The sequence below is a fragment of the Sturnira hondurensis genome, unplaced genomic scaffold (assembly GCF_014824575.4).
Source record: "Sturnira hondurensis isolate 20B ecotype Veracruz unplaced genomic scaffold, ASM1482457v3 Scaffold0015509, whole genome shotgun sequence".
In the NCBI taxonomy this organism is placed as follows: Eukaryota; Metazoa; Chordata; class Mammalia; order Chiroptera; family Phyllostomidae; genus Sturnira; species Sturnira hondurensis.
In genome coordinates this window covers 1,503,248-1,508,538 of record NW_028088140.1, presented here as the reverse complement: position 1 = coordinate 1,508,538, position 5,291 = coordinate 1,503,248, and the positions used below count along the sequence as shown (strand labels likewise).

The 5,291-nt window shown below is 39.1% G+C and overlaps 1 non-coding gene across 1 annotated transcript; it reads right to left on the bottom strand.

The window, feature by feature from the left end:
* Nucleotides 1-4,705: 4,705 nt before the first annotated feature.
* LOC119000031 (U1 spliceosomal RNA) lies at nt 4,706-4,869 on the bottom strand. Its single transcript, XR_005069226.1, has one exon. It is a non-coding gene; the product is annotated as a U1 spliceosomal RNA (small nuclear RNA).
* Nucleotides 4,870-5,291: the final 422 nt, after the last annotated feature.

The window sequence follows — 5,291 nt, the reverse complement described above, 5'->3', positions numbered from 1 at the left end:
ATCATTTTTTTAGACTCCATTTCATTTATTTACGCTGTGATCTTTATTATTTCCTTCTTTCTACTCACTTTGGGTTTTGTTTGTTGTTCTTTTTTAAGTTGCTTTAAGTGTAAACTTAGATTATTTATTTAAGCTTTTTCTTGTTTTGTTTTGTTTTTGTTTTTTTGAGATAGGCCTATAATGCTGTGAATTTTCCTTTTAGGATTGCTTTCCCAGTTTCCCACTGATTTTGGACTGTTGTATCCTCATTCCTATTTGTTTCAATATATCTTTTGATTTCTTTCTTGATCTTGCTCTTGATCCATTCATTGTTTAGTAACATGTTATTTAGCTTCCATGTCTTTGTGTGGTTTTCAGTGTTCTTCTTGTGATAGATTTCTAGTTCTATAGCATTGTGATCAGAGAAGATGTTTGACAAGATTTGTATCTTCTTAAATTTATTAAGACCTGTTTTGCGTTCCAACAGGTGGTCTATCCTAGAAAGTGTTTCATGTGCACTTGAAAAGTATGCATAGTTTGCTGCTTTGGGGGTGAAATTTTCAGCAGATATTAATTAAATACATTTAATCTGGTGTATTGTTTAAGTCTCTGTCTCCTTGTGGAATTTCTGTCTAGATCTATCCATTGAAGTCAACGGGGTGTTAAAACCCCCCAACTATTACTGTATTTCTGTAGAACTCTCCTCTTCTGTACATTAGGATTTGCTTTACATATTTAGGTGCTTCTGTGTTGGACGCATAAGTGTTTACCGGGATTATGTCCTCTTGTCGGATTGTTCTCTGTATCATTATGCAGTATCACTCTTTGTCTCTTACTATAGCCTTAGTTTTTAAGATCTATTTTGTCTGATATAAGTGCTACTACCCCAGTTTTTTTCTTTTTCCATTTGCATGAAATCCATTTCTAACTCTTTCACTTTTAGTCTGTGTGTATCTTTTGATCTGAGATGAATCTCTTGGAGGCAGCATATATATGGGTCTTATTTTCTTATACATTCAGCTACCCCATGTCTTGGTTGGAGCATTTAATCCATTTACATTTAATGTGATTGTTGATAGATACTTATGTGCCATTTTACCATTAGATGGTTTTCTCTGTTTTTTTTCCTTTCTCTGTTTCTTCTTTTTCTTCTTAAAACAAGCCCTTCAACATTTGTTGAAGTAGTAGTTCGCTAAACTCCTTTAGCTTTTTCTTATCTGGGAAGCTTCTTATTTTTCCTTTGATTTTAAATGATAGCCTTGGTGGGCAAAGTAACCTTGATTGTAGGTCCTTGCTTTTCATTACCTTGAATATTTCTCACCACTCCCTTCTGGCCTAAATGTTTCTGTTGAAAAATCAGATGCCAGTCTAATTAGTGCTCCCTTATGGGTAACTACCTGCTTTTCTCTTGTGGCTTTTAAGATTCTCTCCTTGTCTTTAAGCCTTGCCATTTTAATTATGATATGTGTTGGTGTAGGCCACTTTGTGTCCAACTTTTTGGGACTCTCTGAGCTTCCTGGGCTTGTGTGATTTTTCCCTTCACGTAATTAAGGAAGTTTGGGGTCTTTATTAACTCAAATAGGTTCTCAATCTCAGGCTCACTCTCTTCTCCTTCTGGTATTCCCACGATGTGAATTTTGTTACATTTCATGCTGGCCAAATGTTTCTTAAGCTCTCTTGATTTTTAAATTTTTTTTCTTTCTTTTGGTGCTCTGCCTGGGTGTTTCTTTCTACCTTGTCTTACAAAACACTGATTCTATCCTCTGCTTCATCTAACCTACTGTTTATTTCTTCCTGTATATTATTTATCTCAGATATTGCACTATTTATTTCTAACTAGTTCTTTTTTTATGGCTTCTATGTTTTTTTCATGCTATTGAGTATCCTTATAATCATTACTCTAAACTATGTGATGCATTGTTTGCCTCTATTTCATCTAGTTCTTCTTCTAGAGAATTCTTTCGTTCTTTCATTTGAGATATGTTTTTTTGTCTGCCCATTTTGGCTGCTTCTTTGTGTTTTCTGCCTTAGAACTTAAACTAATGAGACTTTAAATTGATTGGTTGTTATTCTCATTAATTTGTGATAAGCATTCCAGCTTAAATTCTGCAGGGTGGGGCAGTGTAATTCCTGTGGACAGGACTATTGATTCCCCTCAGGCTGATGACCTTGGAGAGGCATGCTCTTCCTGAGAAAGATGGCTTCTGCACAATAGTGACTCAGCATGGGGATCCTGGTAGTGGTTCCTCCAGTTTTCTCCTCAGAGCCACTAGCCCCAGACTCTCCTCAAGCATCTTTGGTCCACTCTGCCTTCCCTCTTCTGGAGCCCTGGTTAAGTGCCTATAATCAGAAATTGTGTGTGTTCACCCTTTAAGAGACTGTCTGTATCTCCAGCTATCTTTCCATGGCAGGCAGAAACACTGATCCTTTCCACAGCTGGTTGTTATCTGGGATTCTTTCCAGCTGTGGTGCTGGGCTGGGGCACCCATCTTCAGGTTTGAACCTCACACCTCCCAGGGTTATCCCTGGCCCCTGAAATGTCCCTCAACACTTCAACTGCTGCCAGTGGTAACCCAGCCAGCCCTCCCATGCTTCTCTGCATTCCCTACCAGTCATGTTGTGGTGAAGTGATTTCTTCCATCTGTCCGTGGTTATATGGCTTCTCTCCAGCAAGTGTTCAGTTGGTTATTTTGGGTGATTTCTCTACAATTTAGTTGTAATTCAATATTGGTCACAAGAGAGGATTAGTGTAACTTCCACTGACTCCTCTGCCATTATGGATCTCAGCAAAAAATTATTTCTTTATTGGCATTTTAATTATAATATGTCTTGGTATGGATCTCCTTGTTTGGCACTCTGTGCTTCCTGGACTTGTATGTTTATTACCTTCACCAAGTTAAGGAAGTTTTCTGTCATTATTTTTTTAAAACAGGTTTCCAAGTTCTCGCTCTCTTTCTTCTCCTTCTGGTAAACCCATGATGTAAATGCTGGTATGCTTGAAGTTGTCCCAGTGGCGCCTTAAATTATCGTTGTTTTGGAGTCTTTTTTCTTCTTGCTATTTTGACTGGTTGTTTTTTTTACTTTCTAATATTCCAAATTGATGCTTTGATTCTTGGCTTTGTCCACTCTACTGTTGATTCCTTGTAATTTATTTTTTTATTTCAGTTAGTGCATCCTTAATGTGCATCCTTTAGTTTTTGACTGGTCCTTTTTTATGCTGTTAAAATTCTCACTTAGTTCTTTGAACATACTTATTCTCCATGCTTTTAACATTGCAGCTTATAGATTGCTTTTCTCCATTTTTTTCTGGAGTCTTTTTCTTTTCTTTCATTTGGGCAGTGTTTCTTTGTCTCCTCATTTTGGCAGTCACTCTATGTATTGAATAAAGTTGTTACATCTGCTGGTATTGGTAGAATGGTCCTATGTAGTAGGTATCCTGCAGGGTCCAGCAGTACAGCATCCTTATTATGTAAGTTAGGTACTCAAGGTGTACCAAGCATGTGGGCTGCGTATACCTTCCTTTTGTAGTTGAGACTTGATTATTGTTGGTACGCCCAAGGTCAGCCATTCCTGTGTTCTGCCCAGTGTCATACAACACAAGCTACAAAGTGATCTGCTGATGTCTGCTGGTTGTGCTGGGCTTGGAGGTGTCCCAACAAGGGCAACCTGTAAACCAAGGCTGGCTGCTGCTAGTGCTGCATCTGGAGCAATTTAGGGTTAAATATGGAGCTCACTGAAGCCAGATGTTTCTTGTTTGAGAGAATTTAGAAAAATCTGAAGCATGGGCCAAGATAAGCTATTTGTACAAAAAAGCCACTGGAAACAGCTTGGGTGGGCCCTGAATGTTTGGTAGGAAAGGGCCTCATGGAATCACTAAGGTGTGGAAAGCTATATACAAAGAGAGAATCTTGAAAGGAGTAAGAGAAAAACAGTCAGTTACCTACAAGGAAACTCCCGTAAGACTCCTAGCTGATTTATCAAAATATACATTGCAGATTATAAGGGACTGGCAAGAAACATTCAAAGTGATGAAAAACAAGAACCTACAATCAAGATTATTCTACCCAGCACAGCTATCATTTAGAATTGAAGGGGAGATAAAGAACTTCTGGGACAATAACAAAGCTAAAGTCATTCATCACCACCAAAATACTATTATATGAAATGTTGTTACAGAGGGATCTAATCAGATCACTAGGGAGGAGTAGAGAGTGGTTGTAAGAGGAGGTTGCCTGAGGCAATGGTATACAGTCTAGGAGGAGATGGGCTGAGAAGCTGAGCTTCTCCAAAGTACATGGAATTATGGGACAGAAGATTTAAAACAAAAGGTGGGCAGAGACTGGCTCTCTGGCTCTCTTCTTTGAGGATGCCTGGATGATAGTGCTGCAACTGCCCTGAATTTCTCAAGAAACAGCGTTTTATTTATTTATTTTTTAAAGATTTATTTATTTATTTTTTAGAGGGGAAGGGAAGGAGAGAGGGAGAGAAACAGCAATGTATGGTTGCCTCCCATGCATCCCCTGCTGGGAACTGGCCTGTAACCCAGGCACGTGCCCTGACTGGAAATCGAACCACGATACTCTGGTTTGCAGGCCCGTGCTCAATCCACCTAGCTATACCAGCCAGGGCAAGAAACAGCATTTTAAATGGGAGAAGCAACTCCAGGCACAGCCTAGGATCAGGCTTTACTGGCAGAAGGTGGCAAGGTTATTTTATTTTTTTTAACCAGGGGAGAGTGCGGATGCAGTCCCCGACTACCACACATTGTGCAGTTGAGTTTTGCACATTTGGGGAACGTGCACGAGGCAGCACACCTGGAATGCAGTGGGTGAGCCTCACCCTGGGAAAACCACCTTCATGCACATGGTATCTCCCCTGCCAGGTAACTGTGAAGGTTATTCCTTTTGGGGTGTTACGGAGTGGATGGGCTCTGAGGAAGAGGTTTGCCATTCTTCCAAAATTGTGCAGCTTTTGTATCTTATGTTGTTTTAGTTTGAAAACTAATCTTATAAAAATAAAATAATTAAAAACGAACAGGAGGAATGATAGGGGAACTCAGGTGTTAAATAATTTAGCCCTAATTGATAGGTTTAAGTGATTAAAACTGTAACTAAAGAGTTAAAGACTTCAGCTTTAATCGATAGTCTTAAGTGACTAATACATGTGTACAGCTGTTATTCAAAATTGCGTAACTTTTGAGTAAAGACTCCTTTCCTTTATCACCAAAACTTTGCCCCTAGAATTTTGCCTAGAGGGTAGTGGTAGGCAGCAGGATCCCACTTGATGTTTGGTAACAATGTTAAAGTGTCTTC